Raw genomic sequence first — 25,605 nt, forward strand, 5'->3', positions numbered from 1 at the left:
TATATAGAATGTCCATCTGGGATACCCTCCATCATATAGAATACTGCTAGACCTGACAACCCCTGTAGAATGGATCTGGCCTGTAATTAATTACTTTGCTCATCTTAAGGACAAAGACATTTTAATTTGTGCAATTTAGTATGATATTCAAGTAGACAGGCATTGGTCATAAGTAAATGTACAATTTATGTTTCCTCTGACATTCCTTATTTCCTTTCACCCCTTGTGGCAGTGATGGTATAGAAAGATGGATAAAATGATATGGATTGTTTTTAATTTAGAGAATAAATGTCATTCTTTGATAAGACAAATATATTTGAATAATTCATGATAAAATGGTATAGCCATACTGCTAATGTTATGCAATTAAATCCTAAGAGCACTTTCTGAAGAGTTTCTTTTTTTATTTTTTGCTTGTATTCTGCTATGTAGATCATACAATGAATTGCCCCTGAAATTTTTATTATTCAAGTTCAAGGCTCCCAATGATTGAATACAGTGCCAAGAAAATTAAATGTGTGCCCAACTTGAAAAGTGTTGGTAAGTGAATTTGAAACACATCAGTCAACATTAGACTATCAACTCAGTTCAAGTTTAGTGTCTAAGCCCTTTATAAGAAAAAGTTATCAGGGATCCCAAGGTTAACAAATGATTGCACTACTGTGGTAAAAATGCAGATCTATTGTGTTTAAGAGGCTACCTCATTTGATAAAATATCTTTTGAATATAAAGGGTTCTAAAATGTACATAAAAATGATATCAGATTCATTCTATCTTCATGGAACTTGGGCTTCAAAGAGTCCGTGACCTTCCAAATTATTTGAATTATTAAGAAAATTTTTGAATGTACGATTTCCTTTGTAGGGATCTTTAGATTTCATCAGACCCTCTGAGAGACTTGGAACACAAAAAAGAAAATAGTACTTGCTTATAGTTTCTGTTCCTGTGAAATAATTGCCAACTTAACTACTTTGCTTTGTGCATCTTCTTAATGTCATTTGAATCTATATTGATGAGATAACCAAAGAACAAAAAATATAAATGAGTTATCCAAATTTCAACAACTTGTTGGTAGATGCAATACCTGAGCAGGCAGTTTTCCCCCAGAGGTGGTGCACTGAATCTGTGTATCAGTCATGGCAGACAGCTCTGATACAGACAAAAGACCTCTGGGCAGAGAATTAAAAAACTCTGGCTCTAATTCCAATTCTAGAGCTTCAATTAATGGTGAGAAGAGTTAGGTTATTTTGAGTGCCTCCTATAATATAAGGCTGTTGGGTTTAGCAAGTAAAAATAGGGGAAATCCAGTTAAATTTTAATTTCAAATAAACAAGTGCTTTTTATTATAAATATGTCCCAAATATCTCATTAAACATACTGCTAATAAAAATTATGTTCAGTATCTGTCTTAAACTTAATTTTAACTGGGAGTTCTGTATTTTATCTGGCAGCCTTACTGTAGTGTAAGAAGACACAAATTATCAGGAGGCAGATTTTCTGTTTCTTCCAAATATGTATGATCATAGTGTTAAAGAGATTAAAAATAGGAGCACATGGAACATTTTAAGGAAATATTGACCACTGAAGTGGGTTGGTGTGACTCAAAGTCATTCTCTCCAGTTTCCCAGCTTCTTCTCATTACAGATGCACTTCACAAATCTGGTGCATATGCCTTCTTAGTGAAAAGTAGGACAATTGACTATCTTCTTTTGTCTAGTTTGTTGATGGAAAAAATATGAAGAGCCTCAAAAGCCTGTTTGAAGTGGATCTGTCAGATTTGCATTGTGGTTTACTAAGATCAAAGATTACTCTGCGAAAATGGTCATAAAATTTGAAAAGGGAGAGAAGGATAGTCTCCAAAGCCAGATTCAGTGGTTATCAGGCACCATGTGCTCTGTACTGAGGAATTTAAGGTAATATATATATATATATATATATATATATTAGAGGCCCAGGGCATGAATTCGTGCATGGGTGTGGTTTGGCCAGCCTGGCCAAGGGGAGGGGACATGGGTGGTTGGCCAGCCTATCTGATGGTCAAACTCCTGGTAGAGGGGACAATTTGCATATTAGCCTTTTATTATATAGGATATACACTGAGTGGCTAGATTATTATGCATACAGAGATCATAATAATCTGGTCAGTCAGTGTATATAACAATGTTAAGATTTGCTGGAGAAAATCATGCTAATCCAAATTCTAAACTAGTCTTATAGTCCAAAAAAATGGTTTTGCTAACATGTCTCATAAGAACTCCTTTGCTCATCTTCTCAGATAAGTAGCTAGTACACCAGTGTTTCTCTGCAGGTACTCAATTAAATTTAGACTGCCTACACAGTTCTATGTGAGCATTGATTAACAAATCAGCGATTAGCTGGAAGAGACTGCGTATTATCCTCATGGCAGAAATCCAGGTTTCATTCCAATAATAGAAGGTACCACCCAATGTATGATAAACATAGTTCAAGGTGGAAGAAATCTGAAACAGTTTTAAAGGAATCTTAGTTTTTAACAAATATTCATTTGTCTCTTGAAAGGTATGTAATCAAATAGAAAGCAGTAAATGGGTAAAGGAAAAAGCAGGATTTGGAGTAGTATTTTACATGGCCATTACAAAAACACAGGTGATAAAAACTGACATTTTTCATAGCACATGGAAATCTCAAACATTCTATTAGAAATTATATAGCACTTTAATACATTAACCATATCATCTAGGACATGTTAAACTATGCTGCATAATAATCTCTAAAACGCAGTTACTTAAGGCAGGAAAGGGTTACTTCTCACTCATGTCTATTGAGCCTGTTAGCTTCTCTTCTTTCTTTTTTTAACTATATTTTTATTAATTTCAGAGAGGGAGAGAGAGAGATAGAAACATCAATGATGAAAGCCACACTGGGGACTGAGCATACACCCTGACCTGGAATCAAACGATGACCTCTGGTTCATAGGTTGATGCTCATCCTCTGAGCAATACCAACAAGGCAGCTTCTCTTGTAGTCAGTCACTCAGGGTCTCAGACAGATAAAGCAGCCACCATCTTAATTGTGATTAGTGGCCATGCAATATTCTACACTGAGAATTCTATGCTCGTTCCAAAATTACACTCATTTCTTTCAAAATCCATTGCCCAGAACTAGTGTCAAGTCCTCAAGGAATCACAAGGGGACACAATAGAAGTATAATTCCATCCTGATCCTAGAAGTTGGAATGTGGAAAATCTTTGGTTATCAGTATCAAGAGAACTGCAGTGTCTGTCATTATACCCACTTTTTGGATGTTGTGACAGATGCTGAACAGCTCAGAGTATAATCTACAATGGGTGGAGTTAGCACCTGAAACTAATGGGACTCAGAATGGTCTGCTATTCCTTTAAGATTATAGCTTCATCTTTAGAGAGATATGTAGGAAAAGAATATTAACGTGACTTAAAATTGGGAAAAACTAGATCCTGCCTGTCAAAAACACATTAAAATCTTATTTTGTTTCAGGAACTATTCTAGACTCCAGGGATATAGCAGCAAACATAATAGATACAATCACTGACTCATGGGGTCTGGTCTAGAGATGCTAAAATATTGTTTCCCAGTCAGACAAATATGTTATCAAGACAGAATATATGAAATCTAAATAGTAGATATGTATTAAAAAATGTGGGGAAAAGCATAGATAGAAAAATGTCAAATTTTGGCAACATCACAAAAATGAAGAAAATTGAATCTAACAATAAAAGAGAGAACGTGAACAAAAAATACTCCCTTGAGTACTTTTTTCATCCAAACATTGATATCAGGCAATGATACCCATTTAAATACATTTAAGTGATTTATTGTATCTAGTAAAAAGGCAGCACTTTTGAGTCAGTAAAATTCAATACAGTACATCACTCTTGAACAGAAGTTTGTTTTGTGCAAACGGCATACACTCCCTAATCAAAACCAGTTGTTCAAAAATGAAATGTGATTAAATGGAAGTGCATCCATTTTTTGAAACATGTTTGAATTGTATCTTGTTTCTAATATTTAGCATCGAATTTCCATAGAATGCTCTAAATCCTATCTTTATTGGTAAAATCAACATGGTTACCCATATTACTCCTGGAAATTGATTTTAGTCAAGTAGTAGATGTGGTCCTATACATGACTTCATTTTTTTATACCACAATAGATTCTAACTAAAGAAATTCCCTATATAAATAATAACAACTTTTCATTGTTGATCATTACAATTTAATCAAATAATAATTAGGAAAAAGTACAGATGAGAGTAACAAATTAATCATAACTTCTTTGTGTGATTTTTCATAATTGATTTGTTTACTATAATAATTATATATTGTATATATACATATACATATATATATATATATATATATATATCAGTAAGTAAAAAATAAGATATATATGAGGGAAAATTATATTTTTAAATAGGGAACTGAATAAAAAAGCACATTAATGTGCACATTTCCTCATTACCCTGGCCTGACTCTAATTATAGCTAATGCATCCAGGGAACAATACCACAGTCAAAAAAGAGTCTACTTTAAAGGTGGAAAAAGATTTTTGGGAGGGAAGTCCTTGGAAATATTCCAAGAGTAACAACAATCTACTTGTCTATATTACGTAAATCATATTGTTGATAAAGATAATTATTCCTGCTAATTCAGGCAGGATGAAACTTACCACAAAATAAAAAAAAAAAATCTTTCAAATCTTAAATTATAAAGAGAAAAAGTAAGCTATGATGCAGGTTTCTAGCCAGTAAAATAAAACAGACAATAGTGTAATGATTCCTGCGGGGGGGGGGGGGGGGGGGGTAGGGGTGAGAGGAGGTAGAGAAGGGATAAGTGGTGATGGGAAGGGACTTGTCTTGGAGTGGTGAACAAACAACACAGTATATTGATGATGTGTTGTAGAATTGTGTACCTGAAACCTGTATAATTTTGTTACCCAGTGTCATTCAATAAATTCAATAAAAAGGAAAAAAAATAAAGAAGTAAGGATAATCAAACTTACCTGGGGTGGGCAGTGGGGGAGGGCATAAGTTTTAGAAACCAACTTTGCACAATGAATGCAGATGGACAATAAATGGAACAAAGATGAATCCTAAAGGAAAGAAGCTGAACAGGAAGAAAGGAAGAGAAAACATGAGAACAGAGTGAAAGCTCTGCTGTAAGGAGCTCAGGTCATGGATATATTTTACACCCTGCTCAAGAAGGCCCAGTCTTCAAAAATTAGATGTTGAGTCATACAGAATGCTTTATAGAGGTAAGAATCCTCTTTAAGGCTCTTTCATTTTGTGTAGTCAAGCTTAATGATTATAAGTCAAATATAATCTGTGAGATGTCAAGATGTAGGGTCATGTCAGTTAAGGACTCTAGGTGTATGGTAGTTCAATTTATTGAGACATATATCTATGTTTTTATTGCTATAAGAAGATGAGGAAGAATGACATGTTAATGCTATCTATAGTTTTTGGAATAAAAAGCTTTCAATCTTTCTACTCAAAAATCCTAAACTGGTTTGGCTCAGTGGATAGAGGGTCGGCCTGTGGACTGAAAGGTCCTACATTCAATTCCAGTCAAGGGCATGTATCTTGGTTGAGGGCACATCCCCAGTAGGGGGTGTGCAAGAGGCAGCTGATCGATGTTTCTCTCTCATTCATGTTTCTAACTCTCTATCCCTCTCTCTTCCTCTCTGTAAAAACTCAATAAAATATATTTTTAAAAAAACTTTTAAAAATAAAATTAAAATAAAGAGAGTTAGGATCTATCTGTTCCCTTAAACTTAGGAGAAGTTATGAGATGTTAATTTATCCTCCTGTATTTTTTTTTAAAGGAAAGGCCAATGAATATTATGTTTGACATCTTTAAGGGAAGGAAAGTGAAATAATGGACTTGGAGCGAGACAAAGAATTCACCATAGCTATGTCTGGGTAATGCTTCAAAGATTGTCGATTCCACAAATAGTAGAATTGCCCATTAGAGATTCAGGTGGGTGATCAAAATTTAAGAGGCAATGTCTAAATTATATAATAGAATGATTGGACCATAGAAAGTAGGCTCATAGCCAGAAAAATATATAATATAGAATATGGGACAAGCTGCAATAACAAACAAGTCCCCAGTCTCATCTAGTGTTCCTTTGACAAAAGTTAAGAAGAAGCCAGTCTATTAGAAGAAAACATAATTTGTAGGATGTTAGTCCCAGCACCACAGAGCTGAGTACAAAAGGGAGGGCTTGTAGCTGAAAGACAAATGCTTAATAAACAGCACAGGCAAGTGAGTTTGTGCATTATGAGGGTTTTCTTCATCAAAGCTTATAGTATAAGCAACTGTTTGGTACTGCACTAGGTAGTTGTTCCATTTCTTTTGCTTTTTGATATGTGGGGATATTTTGTTGTCTGGGTGAAAACCAGAATATTGAATATATAGAATCTAATAGGACAAGGAGACAGAATTATTAAATTCTGAAGCCCCTGGCATTCAGTAATTTGGAACCATTCATGTAAAGATTGCTAAATGAATAGGCAGAATCTGCCTTTAAAATCATGAATCATTAAATGTAATAATGCCAAGGAGATCTGAATTCTAATATAATCAAAGTATATATTACAAATTAGCTGCCAGGAAGTTTTCTCTTTGTCAATCAATCAAAACTAATATTTAATTGAGTTTGCAAATTATTGCTCAAAGTTTGCTCGAGGGACTATGCATTAAGTTAAATTATGAAATAGCTATTTTTAATGGGTCAGCAATGGTACTGTATCAGAAATTTTACATAGTTGAATGTAATATCTCAGTTTAACAATGGGCCATCAGCTTTGGATCAGAGTTTTGTGAAGGCAAAGATAGGGTGAAGTATAAAAACTGACACCAAGAAATAATTTGGGCCCAGAAAATATTCTCTCTATATATATACACATACACCACAACTTGCACATCTAGTTTGTATGCACAGAACAAGCAGAGCTCTATAAATATTTTATCATTTAAGTACAATCTATGGGTTAAAGCTGAGGAAGAGGCTTTCAATTAAAAATAATAGCAATAATAAGTATTAAAACCAGAGGCTTGGTGCATGAAATTTGTGCATTGGGTGTATGTCCCTCAACCCACAAATCTGGGATACCTCTCACAATCCAGAACTGCTGGCTCCCAACTGTTCTCCTGCATGCCTTCCATAACCACTTCTTCCTGCTAGCCTGATCACCCCCTATCCACTCCCCTGCTACCCTGATTGATGCCTAACGACTACCCTACCAGCCCAATTTCCCCTAACTGCCCTCCCCTGCCAGCCTGGTCCCCCCCCAACTGCTCTCCCCTACAGACCTGGCTACCCTCCCCCAACTGCACTTTCCTACAGACCTGGTCACCCCCAACTTCTCTCTTCTGCTGGTCTGGTCACCCCTAATTGCCTTCCCCTGCAGTCTTGATTGCCCCCAACTGCCTTCCCTTGCAGACCTGGTCCCTTCCAACTTACCTCCCCTGCTTGCCTGATCACTCACAACTGGCCTCCCTTGCAGGGATGGTCCCTCCCAACTGCCCTCCCCTGCTGGCCATCTTGTGTCCACATGAGGGCAGCCATCTTGTGTGTTGGAGTGATGGTCAATTTGCATATTACTCTTTTATTAGATGGGATAGCAGTAACCATACTACCACTAAGAAGATAATAATTAGTGCTAGCTTTATAAGGAAACATTCTCATATAGCATTAACTATGTGCAGAGGACTGTTGTATATACTTTATATATGTTTACTCATTTTAATTCTTATGAAGGCTCTGTTATAGGCATTTTATTATTGTTTACTAGAGGCCCAAATGCACAAAAATTCATGCAAGAGTAGGCCTTCCTTCCCCCAGCTGCTGGCACCAGCTTCCTTCTGGCACCTGAGACCCAGGCTGGCTTCCCTTTGGCCCTGGCTTCATCAGGAAGGATGTCCGGAATGACGTCTGGCCTAATTAGCACATTACCCTTTTATTATTATAGATATTCTTTTTTATTATTTATATCCTTTGTAGAAAGAATAAGATAAATGTAGAAATAATATCATTTATTATAGTTTAAATATGATAGCTCCTGTTAAACATTTTAAATAATCCATATCCCATTCAGTCTCCATAGCAATGCTGATTGTTAGATAATGCAATTTCTACTTTATGAATTAAGAAACTACATTGATTAGGCAATAACTCTTCATTTATTTCGAGATAGGAAGGCCTCACAACCCAGAAAAAATGACAAAGTACATCACAATCACATAACATCGGAGCTAGAAAGAATTGTAAAGATCCAGTGAAGATCAGGTTCAATTTTTACAAACCAGAAAACTGAAGCTCTGAGAGATGAAATTAAGAACTTGGATCAGCTCTGTTTCCAAAAGAACCCTGGAGGAAAAACACTCTGCACAAATTTCTCAGGCACTAAAAAATCCCCCATTATGAGTCCCTTTTGCTTGTTTGGGATTGCTTTCTGGAGAAACTCCTGACCTAATCATGTAACACATTTATTTTTATACTAGAGGCCTGATGCATGAAATTTGTGCAAGAGTAGGCTTTGCTTCCCCTGCCTGACAGCACCACTTTCCCTCTGGCACCTGGGACCGCCTGCAGACACCCAGGACCCAGGCATCCCTCACAGCCCCGGCTTCATCCAGAACATCTTCCAGGACTTCTGGTCTAATTAGCATATTATAGGTAATTCTCTGAAAGAAATTACCTTATACTCCACTTAATATTTCTTTAATGTTCTTAAATGTGTTCTTGGTGATCTTTCCCACATTCTATACCAAGTTTCATCCCTCTTTATTCACAGGAACTTCTCTAGACTTATGTACATTTAAAGAAATTATCAGCAAGAGACATTGTCCTCAAAACTGTCACCCTTGAAATCAGTCCAGAGTATGTATGCCCTATGTCACCATGCTCCCTTAGACAATGATGTCGCTGTAAATTATCTTCTCCAATGAGTCACCAAGCAATGACTGCATTTTTTAAATTTTTTATTTTATTGTTTAAGGTATTACAAATAGTAGTACATATGACTCCATTTTTTTCCCAATGACCTTCCCCTGGCCTCCCCTAACCCCCAGCACAATTAGTAGTTTCAATAACAGCAATATTTTACATTATTCATGCATTGTCAAAATCTGTGGATAATTTATTACTGGCTTCACATTGCTCATTATAGACAACCGAATCTACCTAATGTATTATCATGCACTTTTTTTTAGGTCAAAGTAATTTCAGTCAGCTTCTCTTTCTCTGTTCCCTTCCCATGCTAACACCCTTGACTGGATTTATGTATCCTTTCAAACATATATTCATAATGATGTTCACCAGGTTTAATGAAAAGCTATTTTCATGGCCATAAACTTAATTTATTGTTATATAATTGTCAGTGCGATTAATACGTTCCATGCTTAATGTCACTGGTTTTATTGCTACAAACGTAGTTTGGAATAAAAAGAATAATGTTGACAGATATTTGTGTGCCTGTGCATGTGTGTGGAGTGTGTTTGTATGTGTGTGCATATATATGTGTGTAACACATTGTCTTCTATACCAATATATCACCGCATGTGACGGGTTCTGATGAAAAGAAAATAAGGGATATCAAGGGAGTTCTACATTGCCTTTATCACATTTGTCTTCATCAGCGACTGCACTGTTGATGAACCTGTCCAATGGCAGCCGTGGGAAATAGCATGTGCATTTATCAGTCAGTGCAGGGAACCCTCTCAGTTGCAAAAAGGATGTTTAACTACACAAAGGCTCAAGGATACATTCTTGCCAAAACCGGTTTGGCTCAGTGGATAGAGCTTCAGTCTGCGCACTGAAAAGTCCCAGGTTTGATTCTGGTTCAGAGCATGTAAACTGGTTGCAGGCACATCCCCAGTAGGGAGTGTGCAGGAGGCAGCTGGTCAATGTTTCTCTCTCGTAGATGATTCTAGCTTTCTATCCCTCTCCCTTACTCTCTGTAAAAAAATCAATAATTGTTGTTTCTTGTTTCTCTTGGTTGTTGAATATAAGTTTATGAAGTATGGACTAATTTAGTACTTTCTAAGTATTTTGTTTTAAAAAGTTAAAGTTCCTTTTATGAATGGGAAGTGCAAACTCTCTTTTGTCTCAAATTTAGACCCATACCACTAAAGTCAATGGATATTCATAACAGAGATATATATGAAAATAATTGGTCATTTTTAACTGGAAATTCACTGCTTGACCCTAAATATCTTAATGGGAAGCAAAATGGTTCAATGGAGTAAAGAGAGTCTGGTAAATTCCTTTTTGAGAGACATGGAACACTAAACACACAACTTCCATTTATTTTTGTTGTTGTTGAAGATAATTTAACCAATTTAGACTGGCAAAATGGATCATTTAGGACCCCTTATATCCAAGAATGTGTATATTTATCACTTTTTCTGAATTATTTTAGCTAGTGTATATACATACATGTTCATAATTAATAAAATCTATATTTATATCTTTTTAATGGAGCAACTCTGAATTTTTCTTTTTCTGCAGTGATTTATTTAACAAAGATATATTTGTCCTATTATTGTTTCCATTACAGAAGTTTTATCTGAAAACAAATCCAAAAAAATTAAAGCAAAGTCACCCAAACATATGTTTTCTCCACAGCCGATTAAAGAGTTTCTGCCATTTGCTGAGCCCCAGGGAGAAGCCTTCTTGCCAGCTCCTTATTGACAAAGGATTTGGAGTGCTATTAGTATTATTGTGTACAATAACCACAGGGTTTTTATACGAATAGAAGATGAATGCATCCTATGTAACACTATACAAAGAAAGGAGGTTTCTGTACTCCTTGTTTATCCATAGCGAGCAAAGAAAGTTGTTTTTTTTCTCCCCACACTTTTGTAGGCATAGATTAAGAAGCTAGAATATGGTAAATTTCAAGTCTACCTTACAAACAACATAATGCTTTTTACAATCTAGTAGGCTTAAATTTATCAACTAAAATCTCCACTTCTGTTATTTTCCCTTTAACTTTTAAATATGTATGCTTGCAATCTAAAGTACAATAGTTATATTTGTAATATTAATTAGTTTTCTAGAAGGTAAAAATAAGAATATTTGAATTCTTTCCACTGGTGCTAAAATATCAATGTTAACTTATTCACCAAATACTTAAAAATATATAATACATACAGAAATAGGATGTGAAGATTACATGAAAAAATATCAGTAAACATCAATAAATAAACAGTAGTTAATGCTAAAATTTTTGAAAATGTCTCAATTCAGCATACTCTCCAACATTTTTATTATGCACCCTTGTTTAAAATAAGAAAACTTCTATATACCAATCTCAATAAGGTAGCTTGACTTTGGAGAGTTCATTATATACCTGGCACTTTAGATTAAAAGCTTTTATATCAGTAACAAAAAATCAATATTATCTTTATTTTATTTTATTTTGTTTTTACTATTTATCCCCTCTATGCCCTCTTCTATACCTTCTGCTGAAATCACCACACTGTTGTCTGTTGGGAGGGACGCAGAGATTGAACAAAAACTATTTTTTTAAAGAGAGAGAACAAAATATTATACTTTTTAAAACAATCAATCCTTAAGACTTATAGCAGTTAATATCAGCACAAAGCAGATTATTATTATAGATCACACAGGGAGAACAAAGGGCAACTGCAGCAGTGTTTGACTATATTCTGCACAGTGAGAAAACCTGAACTCATTTTCAAGATCCACCGTTTCTTACTTCTTTTCAGTCGGGTCAAGTTTCTAAGCTTTCTAAATCTTCATTTTCCAGCTAATGAAAAGAAAACAGGATTCCACCGAGTCTCTCAGTACCTATTCCAGAACTTCTGTGAGGATCAAATGAGATCTGGCATGGGAAAATGCTTCACAGACATTTAGTTGAAGTATAAAATATAATACTTCCATTTGATTAGAAAGCAAATCGTGTTCTTAGGCTGAAGAAACTATAAGGAGGCTAGTGGCTAGGGAGAAGAAGCTGGACATTGCTACCTGACATCATTACCCATGCTCACAGGGGCCATTTCAAGGCCGGGCTGAGGTATGAGCCACATTTTGTGCCATGAAGTCTTGGCAACATTGGCTGCAGTTTTGTGGTGTGTCACTCCGGGGTGGTGGCAGGTCCTGTGTCCCACTTGAGGGAAGCTAAGTGTTGCTTTGTAGGTGCCATGTGTGTGGTGCCCTTTCTCTGTAAATGACCAGTGCGCCTCACAGAAGATCCTGTGTTGAGCATCTGCCCCCTGGTGGTCAGTGCACGTCATAGCGATTTATCAGATGGTCTCACAGCATATTATATATATATATATATACACACACACACATACATACACACACACACACACACACACACACACACACACACACACATACATACTAGGGTTCCAGTGCATAAAATTCAGCCCAACCTGCACCCTCTTCAATCTGGGAGCCCTCAAGAGATGTCTTACTGACAGCTTAGGCCTGCTCCCCGTGGTTCTCTGCTCTCTATGGACCTGCCTGCTTAATGCCACCACAGGCCCTGATGTCTATTCTCTGTGAGGGACTGCCTGCCCCTTCCTGCCAGGGCCAGGGGCAAGCAGGAACCTGCTTTCTGCATCGCTTGCTGTGGAAGACATTTCCGCCCCACCGCTTCAGGCCCAGAGTGGCCGAGAGTTGTTCCAGGACCCTGGTTGCTCCGGGCCTACAGGCTCAGAGTGGCCTGGATCCTGGACACCTGTTCTCTGGTCACAGGCTGCTTGGCACCAGCACACATGCAAGCGGCCACCCTGCCCCTAGCGGTTCCGCTCCTTCATGTGCAAATTAACCCATCTTTGTTGGATTAAATTGCATACTCACTCCTGTTGGCTGGTCGGTGTCTCGGAGGTACAGTCAATTAGCATGTTTCTCTTTTATTAGTGTAGATAATATGAGAGTAAACATTTATTCAAATGGCTTTCTGGGTACTGGGGAAGAGGTTCTGAGGACTACATGTGCCAACTGTGGGGTTGCACAGTTTTAACCTTACCAGTTATAGCTACTTTTATTCTTCAAAATAGTGAGGCCACATTATATCTCATAATGATGAGACTATCTTGCCCCTGTGTCTTCTAACACCTGTAACTATAGTTCTCTTCAATAAACTAACATATGAAAAGGTTCTCATTTTTTAAAATTTTTATACATTTCCTATACATATATTTTGCCCCCAAAAGATCACTTTCCTTACCCTTTTCTTTTTCTATGTGGCTATTTTATTTGCATGTAATTGTAAATGTATTTCATTTATATGCTAATTTATAGATAAATACAATAGATATAGAAAGGTATTTATAATATTTTAGCATTTCTTTTCTAATTTATTTACATTGATGTCATAGATTATATTTTATTGCTATAATTTATTTGAATCTACTCTTTTTTTAAAAAAATATATATTTTTATTGACTTTTTACAGAGAGGAAGGTAGAGGGATAGAGAGCTAGAAACATCAATGAGAGAAAATCATCGATCAGCTGCCTCCTGCACACTCCCTACTGGGGATGTGCCCGCAACCAAGGTACATGCCCTTGACTAGAATCAAACCTGGGACCTTTCAGTCTGCAGGCCGGCGCTCTATCCACTGAGCCAAATCGTTTTCAGCCTGATCTACTCTTTAGTTTGGAGCCAGTGTATATAAATTTTAATGAAGCCTTTAAATGGATATACAATCTAATTGGTTAGGTGAAAGATATTATAAATACATGTTAGATATAGCTATCTAATCTATCATGAGTCTATATCTATCAAAGAAAATGCTTTTGATTTTACTTATCAAATGTATTACACTCATCAAATTTTATTATAATCTTCAGCTTCTATAAGATATAGTATATTGAAATCACCTATGTTTGCAATTTTTGATTTCTACCTATTATCTTGACTTTTTTATTTATGTTTTTGAATCTTTCTTTTAAATGAAAAAGTTTGAATTATATATTTTCTTGTTGAATATTTTCTTTGATGACTCTTCATGTTTATTAAAACTCATTGACAAGTTATGTTTTATCTGTAGTTGCTTCTACACTAGCACCCTTTAATGTATAATTTCTTGGCATATATTTTCTGATTAACCTATTTTTAGACATTTTGCCTACATTTATTTTAGGATTATTTTAAGAGCAGCTATAGTTTCACTATTTTTTTAAATTTAAATTCTTTACTGTTGAAAGTATTATGTATGTCTCCTATTTCTCCCCATTGGCCTCTTTAAGGCTGCTCCAACCCCCTAGCACATGTCCTCACCCCCATACTGTCTGTGTCTATTGGTTATTCTTACATGTAAGCATAAAAGTCCTTAGGTTGATCTCTTACATCCCAGCATCCCCTGCCTTCCCTCTGAGGTTTGACAGTCTGTTTGGTATTTTTAACAAGATCTGTAAGCCCTGTCTTTGAATAGATTATTTCCATCAGTTTAATTTTATTATACTTATTGATACATTTTGCAGTGACATATGGTGTGTTTTCTCTTGACCGGTCTAACAATTTTTAAATAATCACTGCCTCTTCCTGCAATACCCCTCACTATGGCATCTGCCCCTGCATCATATATTTTTGAGTTTCATTAATGTCATTTTTTCCAAGTGACTTGATCTGCTCAGGGAACTTTTAGTGACAGCAACACCTATCATTTCTGACTCAAAGCACTATGGGCCAGAGAGTGATTCCTTCTTTGTTATAGGACCAGAGATGCCCGGATAGAAGCTTCTCTATCAGTCTTAGTAACAGAGTGAAGATTATATTTTGCCAAACCAAGGTCAGCTCACAGTAGACAGTGGGAGCAGAAAACACACCTATGGTATAAACTACTGAGATTGGGGATCACATTTTAGTAGAGCCAAACCCTCTTGTAATGTGACTTAAATAATGATCCTTTCTCTCTCATCCTTGATGTTTCTATCTCTCCCTCTCCCTTCTTCTCTGAAATGAATACAAATATATTTTTAAATATAATAATGATCCTGTGATATTCTGTCTCCCAATTTTTCCATCCTTCACTTGGATTTTCTATTTTCCCATTGATGTTCCTTTGTTGATTGAGATTATTCCAATCCCACTTATAGCATGTCCAATGTCTGTCCTGAAATTTTAAGCCCACAAGGAATTTACCAAATATTAACTACCTATTGAACACTTCTCTTTCACAACTGTAGTATTCCTGGCCTGATTTTTATATTAACTTTTATTTTAAACCACAGCTCTAGTCATTATTTTTTTTTTTTCTCCAGTCAATAATTTATTCAATTTACTAAAAGATTATATGTGTTCTTATAGAAAGATAATTGTTTTCACTTTCAATTAGCTTTCTCCTTCTGGTTTACTGCTCCTAGTCTAGTGATTGTGTGGTTGTTTGAACCTTACCCCTGGATCTTCTGTGTAGAACTAAGTCTTACAATAACAGTCTGTGGTTCTTGCTTTCATGCTGACATTGGAGATCCTGAAGTACCAGGCCAAAGGCAGCAGATGGCTTGGCCTGAGGTCCTGATTAATGTGTTGTACCTTTCCTCTCTGACTCAAGCCTGTGTTCCCACAGAAACCTGCCCTGCCAGGTTCTTGTCCCAGCATTATGAAGGGTTCAGCAATCTGAAGAAAGGCTGTGTGTAGATTAAGTAAGAGTCCAGAGAAGAAAGATAATTTTGAAAGGCATTAGGGTTTAGAGGAGCTTCAGCTAAAGGAGCAAAAGGTCTCCTTGTCTCAGGAAGCTTGCTTTTTATTAACACAGTTTGTCCTAAGGCAAGGTGGAGACATTAACTTCAAAGGGTAGGTTTTATAGAAGCATTGTCAGATTGGGGAATAGCCTAAGGCTGTTTAGATGTTTGGCCAACAGGAGGCAATAACACAGAGATTAAGATGCCCTGAGCTGTCTAACTAACTGCAAACAATCATCCTATTCAGGTTTGGGGGAAGTGCCTTTCAGTGGTTCCAATAGGTAATTACATATGTGACTAAGCCCTTATTTAGCCCTCAAGTTTCATCAACCTTTAGATAAAACTCTTGTTATTATGACAGGCTGGAATTGGCTTCCAGCAAAACTGGAACCCCAAGACACACATTGTGATGCATTTTCCCCAAGCAGGGCCACTATGAATGCTCTAAATTAGGGGTGTCAAACTCAATCAGAGAAGGGGCCAAAATCTAAAATCCAGCCTAAATCGTGGGCCGAATGGTTTACTGAACAGTCATAACCTGTCATTGTGATGGAAACGCAGCGGAGTGCAGTGATGACAGCGCAGTGCGGGCCACATTGCAAGGCCTGGCGGGACGGATTTGGCCCGCGGGCCTTGTGTTTGACACATGTGCAAATGGTCAGGCATTTTTTTTTTTTTTTTAAACAAACACCCCAAGCCTGTAACTAACCAGAGGAAAATATGTTTTCATGTATTTCCCTTGTAAAAGGCACTTATCTACCCACCATCTCCCAACCAACCTTATATCTAAGGGAGAAACTTTCTAGTATGCAGAGAGTTCCTGTAGAGCTCAGTGGAACTGACTTTCTCCTTCCTTTTAGCACTTTTTGTTTTCATTCCTCAAGAGCTATACTCTGAACTGGCATTCCCTGCAGCTCCATCTCTCTCTCTCTCTCTCTCTCTCTCTCTCTCTCTCTCTCTCTCTCTCTCTCTCTCTCTCTCTTTCTCCTTGGAAATTATATCTTTTTTTTTTTTTTCCAGTTTAGATTTGGTTGCTTTCTCTTCATAAATGCTACCTGCCATTCAATTGTGTTAGAGCAGAGTAGTCCTTCAAAGCACATACTTGCTGCAATCATAATGAATGAGATTTGTATTCTCTCATTCCTCTTTAAAGCAATGCTTTCACCCTCTCTCTGTCTTCATGTCCTCCTCTTCCTCCTTTATGAAACATCAATTCATCCCACATGAGAAGGAATCTTGACATTCTTGCACTTTTTATATCGATAGTTTGGACATTTAGCTCTCTTTGCTTCAGCCAGATGGTAATAGGGTATGTGTTTTTTAAGCCCTGGGGACTACTAACTTTTGCTTGGGAAAGGGTTGGATTCCAATCCTGTAAAATAGGGTGTATGTCTCAAAATCCAGTTAGCTTTATCCACCAACCACAGCCAAGCCTGTTTTCCTTCTAAGTTAACTAGGCAAACACCTCTATGCAATGAGCATTCATTTTCTTCCAAGAAAAACACAAACTTCTGACATGGTGAAAGTCTATTACTCTAAATTGGCCTGCCTTGGTTCTCTCTCACTCTCTTTCTCTACCCATCCAACCTCATGTGTGAAAGAAAAACAATACTGGCATTATTGTGGCTGAGAGAGGATTCCCCTCCTTCAGGGTTTGCTTTCATTCCAAGACTCTTCATTACCTAAGAATGTCTTTGGCTGACCTGTCTATAGCAGATGGCATAGCTCCCCAAACAACTATTCTAGTACTTAAGATATTTAGTATTTAGTGGCTTAATACATCAAGTTCTATTATGGGTGGTGGTCTATATCTCTTCAAAGCAGATAAGGAACCTACCCTATGCAATCTGAATTTCCTATAGTTCTCTCCTGTAGTAAGTTTCTGCTTTACAACTCCTCTTTTTTCTACTTTTTAAAATTTAAGTTAGAAACTGTTGTGATTCCTGTGTTCCCAAACTCCTAACAGATTTTATTTCTTTTATAAATGTATTTTTCCTAAAGTATACTATTTCCTTTATAAATTTATTTTTTATTCCAGTTTACAAACAGTATTAGTTTTATATGTACAACATAGTGATTAGACATTTACATACATTATAAAATGATTACCCCAATAAGTCTAACACCCACCTGACACCATACATGTATATTATAATATTATTGATTATATTCCCTATGAAGTAACAGATACTATTTTAATTGCCTGTTCTCACTAGACCTAATGCAAACATTGAACTTAATGCAAATTTAATGCTTGCCTTTTGGTGGATATCTGGAAAAGATAGATCAAAGATTTTCGTAACATCTCTGGAGAACAGGAGATATTTCCTTTTGATCTCATGTTTCCTTTAGTTTCTATAAACATTTTAGCTTTGGTCACTTTCTGGCAGCCTGTTCCTGCTTTGTCATAATTCATTGTCCTTATTTTTGGTGACTTATATTTGATCTGACCTCTGATATCTGCTGTGTAAGACCCTCTATCCTGCTTATTCCTCAAGCTAGTCACACATCAATGCTAAAAATGCTATTCCTTGTTAAGAAAGCAGTATCTCCTGCTTCAGAATGATAAGAATATTGCAGCCTTAACCAGAAAAACATCGCACCCTGCTAATACCATTCCTGAAGCAAAAATATAACTAATTTAATATTTGAACTTTTCATAAATTAGAAATTAACTCCTGCTATTATGGCAACCCTGCTCTTCATGGGGCAGATTAACAGTTATTTGTTTATATTAAACTTATTAATAGGTCCATAATAACATTTTTCAAAGAATTGTTAAAACTACATGGAAAAGGTGATTTTTTTGTGTGTACTGTTTTTTCTATTGCTGTGTAGCCAATGACTACACATATAGCAGTTTTAAAATACAACCATTTATTCTCTCACAGAAGATGGGATATTTATCATGGAATTATCATTTAGCCATGAGGATGATATTTTGCTATTCGTGACCTGTCAATGACATCTCAATAAAGCTGGAATAAAAAATAATGATAAAAATATAATAGTAGGGGGATCTATTACTAAAGGTCTTTAGCTTAAGCAGAGAAATAAAAAGTAAGTAGTGGCAAGTAATAACAATTGCAGGTGCCATGAGAATAGTAAATGAGAGATTATAGGGAGCTTAAAGCAGAGGCTGCTCCATTCTACCAAGTCTACAAAGGATCTGGTAAATCATCAAGTTTCCCAAAGAAGGCCACACACAGCTGTCTTTGAATGACAAGTAGGATATTATGGTTTGCAAAGTGGCAAGGGCATTCTATGACAAGGAATCTGTATAAGCAAATCAGAGGTAAGCCATATACTGGCCTTTTTGAAGAAATTAATGAACCATTCAGGGAAGGGAAGATGATGGTATAATTTACTCAAATTACTAATGGAGCCTCCGTAATTATAATGCATACTTTGATGAAGAATAAAAGTATAGATAGGTTCTCATTTGTTGATATGGCATTTCTTGTCTCAAAATCTATCAATGGCCCAATGTATATTTTAATAGGGAATCTAACCTTTTTTTCCTTATAAGATATTTAATAATGACCCCATTGTATCCATCCTAATAAGAACAGTAGAATTTTTATCTTTTTTATTTAAAAAAAATCCTATATTTTAATTGCTGTAATTTTTTTATTATACTGACATTTTTCACACTTTATCTTATACTTTTTTCAAGCTCTTTCTCTGTCTTGAAATAACCCAGTCTATGCACCTCCCCTTACTCAATTTCTGCTCTTTATAGCATTATTCACATTTCTACTCTACAAAGACTTCTTAGTCTTCACTGATTTTCCCACTTTTAAAATTTCCTCTTTATAAAATTTCTGTTGCATATAATTAGCACTTAAATAGACTCAGATTTTTAATAGACTTTTTTTTAGAGCAATTTTAGATTCAGAACAAAATTGAGTGGCAGATACAGATATATTCCATATGTTGCCTCCCCCACATATACATAGCTTTTTCCATTATCAATGTGCCCCCTCAGAGTACATTTATTACAAATGATGAGCCTACATTGGCATGTCTTTATCATCCAAAGTCCATAGTTTACATTAGAGTTCATTCTCAATGGTATATATTCTATGTGTTTGGACAAATACATAACAACTAGAGGTCTGGTGCACTAAATCATGCATGAGTGTGATTCCTCAGTGGGCTGTTCAGGGCTGACCAGCTGAGGAGAGGGGCTGCGGGAGGTTGGCCTGCTGTGGGAAATTGGTTGTGGGAGCACTCTGATCACCAGGGGGGCAGCTCCTGCATGTGTCTGACTCCTGGTGATCAGTGCACATTATAGCTCCTGGTTAGTGTCTGACTCCTGGTGATCAGTGCACATTATAGCTCCTGGTTAGTCAGCTGGTCATAATGACCACTTAGGCTTTTATATAGAGAGATATGCATCCACCATGACAGTATCACATAGGGTAGTTTTACTACCTTAAAAATCCTTTATGTCTACTGATTTATCCAACCGTCCCCCAACCTTTGGCATCCACTGATCTTTATACTAACTCTGGCCATTTTTACTTCTCTATTGTCTTATTTTATAATACATGCCTCTCTAATTTGATGACAGAATTTATCTGATCCTTGTTGATCTCTGTTAATGTTGATCTCTGCTAACAAATATGTATTACATATTTGTAGATACGTAAAGTGTCTGCTGCCAAGTTTCCACAAGTCTTCAGGCCTCAAAGAGCCATATTCACCTTAAAATTTACATTAAAGGTCTGGCTGGCATGGCTCAGTGGTTGTGCAGCAACCTATGAACCAGGAGTCCATAGTTACATTCTTGGACATGGTTCATGCCCAGATTATGGGCTCAATCTCCTCTGTGGGGCATGCAGGAGATAGCCAATCAATGATTCCATCCTACCATTAAAGTTTCTCTCTTTCCATCTCCCTTCCTCTCTGAACTCAATAAATATATATTTAAAAGAAAGTAAAATTTACATAAAAGGATTTGAACATCCAATACAAAATTGTTGGTGTTCTTTGGGTGTCTACATTTACCCTTATGAAGTTTAGCTCCAATATCCAGCTTCAACTGAATCCCTGTCTCTATCTCTGATACATATTATCTGCTTCCATACAACGTTATCTTCACATTGGACACAACTACTTACTCTCTGAAGTAGCATGATACATTTTTAATAAAAATTCTGGATACATGAGGAAGATCATTACATTTACAAGTTATCATCCAAAAATTAGACGTTACTCGTACAAATTCTTCAAGTATTTGACCCTAATGATTATCCCACATGACATTCCCTATACCCACAATCTTATTCAATTCATCTTTTCCCTCTCCACCCACAGAAGCATCTGACATCACAACTATGTATTTGTTAGAGCAGATCAATTCTTGGTGACATCACACCTTTCTCATTTTGTGGGCAGCCTAGCAACATAGACACCAAACAGGGCTCATGACCTATGTGTATTTCAGTCCACGGAACCCTCCACTCCTCACTGGCTCATTAAACTTCCCAACATAAAGTTGACTGCCTTTCTGCACCTTAGGTCAGGTTACATTTATAGATAAACCTCTCCAATTTATCTACTGTGAGCAAAAGGGAAATAGGGTAAAGCTTTGCAATCCTCAGGTCCAAAGAATAATGGTGAGACTGCTCTTACATTATATCTACTAATTAATATAATTAAGATGAGATTCAAAACCTAATGATGAGGATAGTTCCTTCTGTGTGGGCTGCATTCTTCATTTACTGGAGCTGTGACTTCCATTGCTGCCAATAGGAATTTTGTGTCAAACAAACACAGGAATGTGGTCCTGGGAGTTTAATTATTCCTACAATGAAATTCTTGTTTTATTAAATATAAATAGGTATACCTAGTTATGTTAGCAATTTTAGAGTACTTAAATACCAATAATTATTCAAACAGATTTATTGAGTTTAATGGCAATGTAATAATAATGTCGGTATGTTTTATATGCAATAGTTGTTACACCTCATTAAACAGGTTGGTAAATGATCCATCGCTGTTTAATTAGCATGCAATGACTGTGTTATTAAATCTTAAACTGTAAATTAAATCCTGATTTGAGACACTTAATTTTAAAGTGTGATTGAAACCTTCTTTGGTCATGAGCCTCCAGAGTCCCCTTTATTTTCCTCAGTTCCTTCCTTCCCCACACTAGACCTTTGAAACTGGAAAGTGGGCTGCACTTAATTTGTGTGGGTGATTTTTTTTTTTCTTAATGGAGAAAGGCATGCCTTTCTGGTAGGTGAGCAAATTATGAACGGAGAATAAATTTTACTTCAGGTCCAATTTCTTACATATGGAAGATTACTTTTTAAAATTATAGTTAGGAAAAAAAACCTAGCCTAAAGTCTTGGGATCATTCACTTCACACTTCCATAGCAGGGAATTTTGCAAGCATGGCAAGTTTTATTCAGCTAATTCAGAAGTAAATACCTGCCTATTTAACAACTGAAAGATCTATGATGCATATAGGACTCTTCAGTCTTTGCTGAACCAGCTGGCATTACAAATAATAGTCTCATGTTAAGTGGGCAAGGGTAGTTTCTCTACTTTAATAGTAAGGATTAAATCCTGTCAAGGTTTATCTGTATTTCAGATATATACAAACTTGAGATTTTCTTGAGCACAGGCTGGAATTTACCTGGTATGTGATAGTGGCTTAAAGAACAGCAATAAAATATTCTCCAGGTGCTGTACATCTTTCTGCACCTTCTTCTATGTTTTTCCAACTGTAGTATGCAAAATAGACCCTTACTATTAGAATTTATATTCTGTATCTTTTCTTCAGTGCTAACCTATGATAGCTTTTAATAATAGTTTAGTATTGTAGAATATTAAACATGCTAATATTGGGAAAAACTGCAGTTTCAAATAATTTCCCATATTCTAACTATACAAGGTTGAGTTACTTAACTATAATTCATTGGGTGATATTAATAGTATTGGAAGGTGTGTAAATTTTTTATCTGAGTTTATAAAACCTTTTTAAATGATCTTTTGTAAGGCTTATTTGGCATATATATGAATGATTATACTCCTCTCGTTTATATTTGTAGATTGAGAAGAATAAAACAATCCAATATTATAGAAAAAATAATCATAATATATTTTGTAGAGTGTCATAATAAAAATGCATTCTCATGGAATTTTGCAAAACTAAAAGTAAAAGTGTTTCCAAAATTCTACCTTTATGAAGATTTTCTATGCAACTACACTCAAGTAGTTCAATCCTGCAGTCTGTCTGGAAAACTTTCTGCAACCCTCCTACCACCATCACCACCACACATCCCATCATACTCCTCAGGGAAACATCTCTTTTTTTAAAAGTCAGCTCAGAAATGCTTACTTTTTGCCCTAGCTGGTTTGGCTCAGTGGATAGGTCATCGGCCAGTGGAATGAAAGGTCTTGGGTTTGATTCCTGTCAAGGGCACATGCCAGGATTGTGGGCTCAATCCCCAGTAGAGGGAGTGGTGGAGGCAGTCAATCAATTATTCTCTCTCATCATTGATGTTTTTGTCTCTCTCTCCCTTTACTTTCTCTCTGAAATCAATAAAAATCTTTTTTAAACTACCTACTTTTTATAATTTTTTTTCTGTTCTTCTATAAGGAATGGACTTCTTCTTTGGGACTTCTTGCTGTCAAGATAATACAGTGATCTATCTAATGTTGAATAGTAGAGCCAAATAAAATATGAGTTTATTTCCAGAATTGCCTCATCCTAATTGACCATAAGCAACTTGCAGGCACAATCCATGCCCAATTGGTCTTGAATCGTCAGTTCAAGTACAGTGATGGACACACAGAAAAGTTCAATATTTTCACTGAATAAGTACTTACTTCCATGATACTATAACACCCACCTAGATTACCATTACTGTGTTCTACCTCATTCACTGTATTTATCCTATGGCTCTATGTGAATGTGCACCATCTTTGAGCTTCCTTCCATCTACTCTTCTATCAAAACTTTCTTACAGGAAGGGCTATCATCAGCCCTGTTCCACTGGTATAACTCTACTCAAGACCTGCTGTGAGAGGTATTTAACACCTCATCAGTCATTGTGGGTGGGGCTTACTCTAGGCAGGTTATGAAATCATACCACTATGGCAAGCAGGATCTCAGCATTGTGGGAACTTAATAAATATTTATGAATTATAGACAAGCTAGAATTATCTATTGAATGACACATTATTTCATCAAAATAACAAATACAAGTGGTCCAATTAAACCATGACCCCTGGTGCCCTAGCCAATTTGGCTAAGTGGATAGAATGTTGGCCTGAAGACTGATAGGTCCCAGGTTTGATTCTGGTCAAGGACATGTACCTTGGTTGCAGACTCCTCATAGACCAGGACCCTAGTGGGGTTTGTGCAGGAGTCAACCAATTGGATGTGTTGATCTCATATCTATGCTTCTTTCTGTCTTTCCCTCTCTCTTCCACTCTCCCTAAACATCAATGGAAAAATATACTCAGGTGAGAATAAACAAAATAAATAAATGAATAAAAAATTATATATATATATATATATATATATATATATATATATATATATATTATAACAGCCCCCCCAAATAGTATAATCCTCAGATATGTATTTCTGTATGTATTTTTTCCAAGGTGAATAAAACATTATTATAGACATGTGGTCATTTAAATTTTCACTGTCATTTCAGTATAAAATAAAACTTGAGGTGAACTTTTTATAGTATATTTTTATATAAATGCATAATTATATTGCATTTACACATTTATTTGTTTACTATCTTCACCATTGGTGATAAACTTCATGAGACATTAATTTTCATTGCTAAAACCTGTTTGTCAGAAGTAGTGGCTGCTTGTAAATTCATGTGGAATCCAGAAAGATTCATTTTCTCTTTTTATGAGTCCTACTACTATGCAAGATGTGTGTGACAGTTTGCATGTATATATTATGCTTACATTATTGCTTCTAGCCCTATAATGGCTCTGTCTGGTGTGTAATTCTGATTTAATTAATTTTACACATAAGAAAGTAGATAAGTATTAAGAGACCTGTCTAAATTAATAGGCCAGATAGTAGCAATGCTGGCAATAAAGCTAACTGTGTTCTAAATCTTAATTCAGGGTCATCTCTATCTTACCAAGATGAATAATTGCTAATGCACTTAGATTTGTGAAAATATTACCTGCTCATTCCAATGTCCAAATAGCATGTACATATTCTTATGTTAGGGCAGGTCTAGTAGCACTCTATTTTCTTTATGACTATCTTCCCTTTGAAGGGATCTAAAGCACTTAGAAACAGATGAAGCCATGATTTCATTCCCTCTAAGAGGTATATTCTCATTTGCCAGTGTCTGGAGAGAATTACTCTGGACTTTCCAAGAGATTACTGTATCTCATGCTAAAAATCTAAGAGCAGCCCCTTCATATAAAATTGAAAACACCTGACAACCAAGTCTCCTGTTTTTTAAAAAGAAAAGCATAGAAGTAGGTTGATTAACGTAATAGCATGAGTAGTTTTGCTGACCCTCTCCTGAGTAAAACTAGTGAAAATTATTTTAAAAACAATAAAAATTTAAAGCTTTTAAAAATTATCCAAATGGAAAAAATACATCAATAGATAACTATTAGTAAAGATCTATGGAACTTTGTTAAGAAAAAGCAGGATCAAGTGGAGTAACATTTTCTAAATGATGAAAAAAATGTCAAAAATCCAATATCTAGCAGAGTTGCCTGTATACCTATGACAAAGCTTAGATCAATCACCAAAAATATATTTGAAAACTACAGCAAAAAATAATTCAATGCAACACAGACCTAATTGAAAAGCTGCAAAGTATTAGAAAGTATCATAGGAGAACGCCTATCACCTTGGGTCTGGTGATAACTTTTTCGGTACAAGCCAAAGGCATACTTCCTGAAA

Source organism: Pipistrellus kuhlii, unplaced genomic scaffold (assembly GCF_014108245.1).
Source record: "Pipistrellus kuhlii isolate mPipKuh1 unplaced genomic scaffold, mPipKuh1.p scaffold_m20_p_1, whole genome shotgun sequence".
NCBI classification, from domain to species: domain Eukaryota; kingdom Metazoa; phylum Chordata; class Mammalia; order Chiroptera; family Vespertilionidae; genus Pipistrellus; species Pipistrellus kuhlii.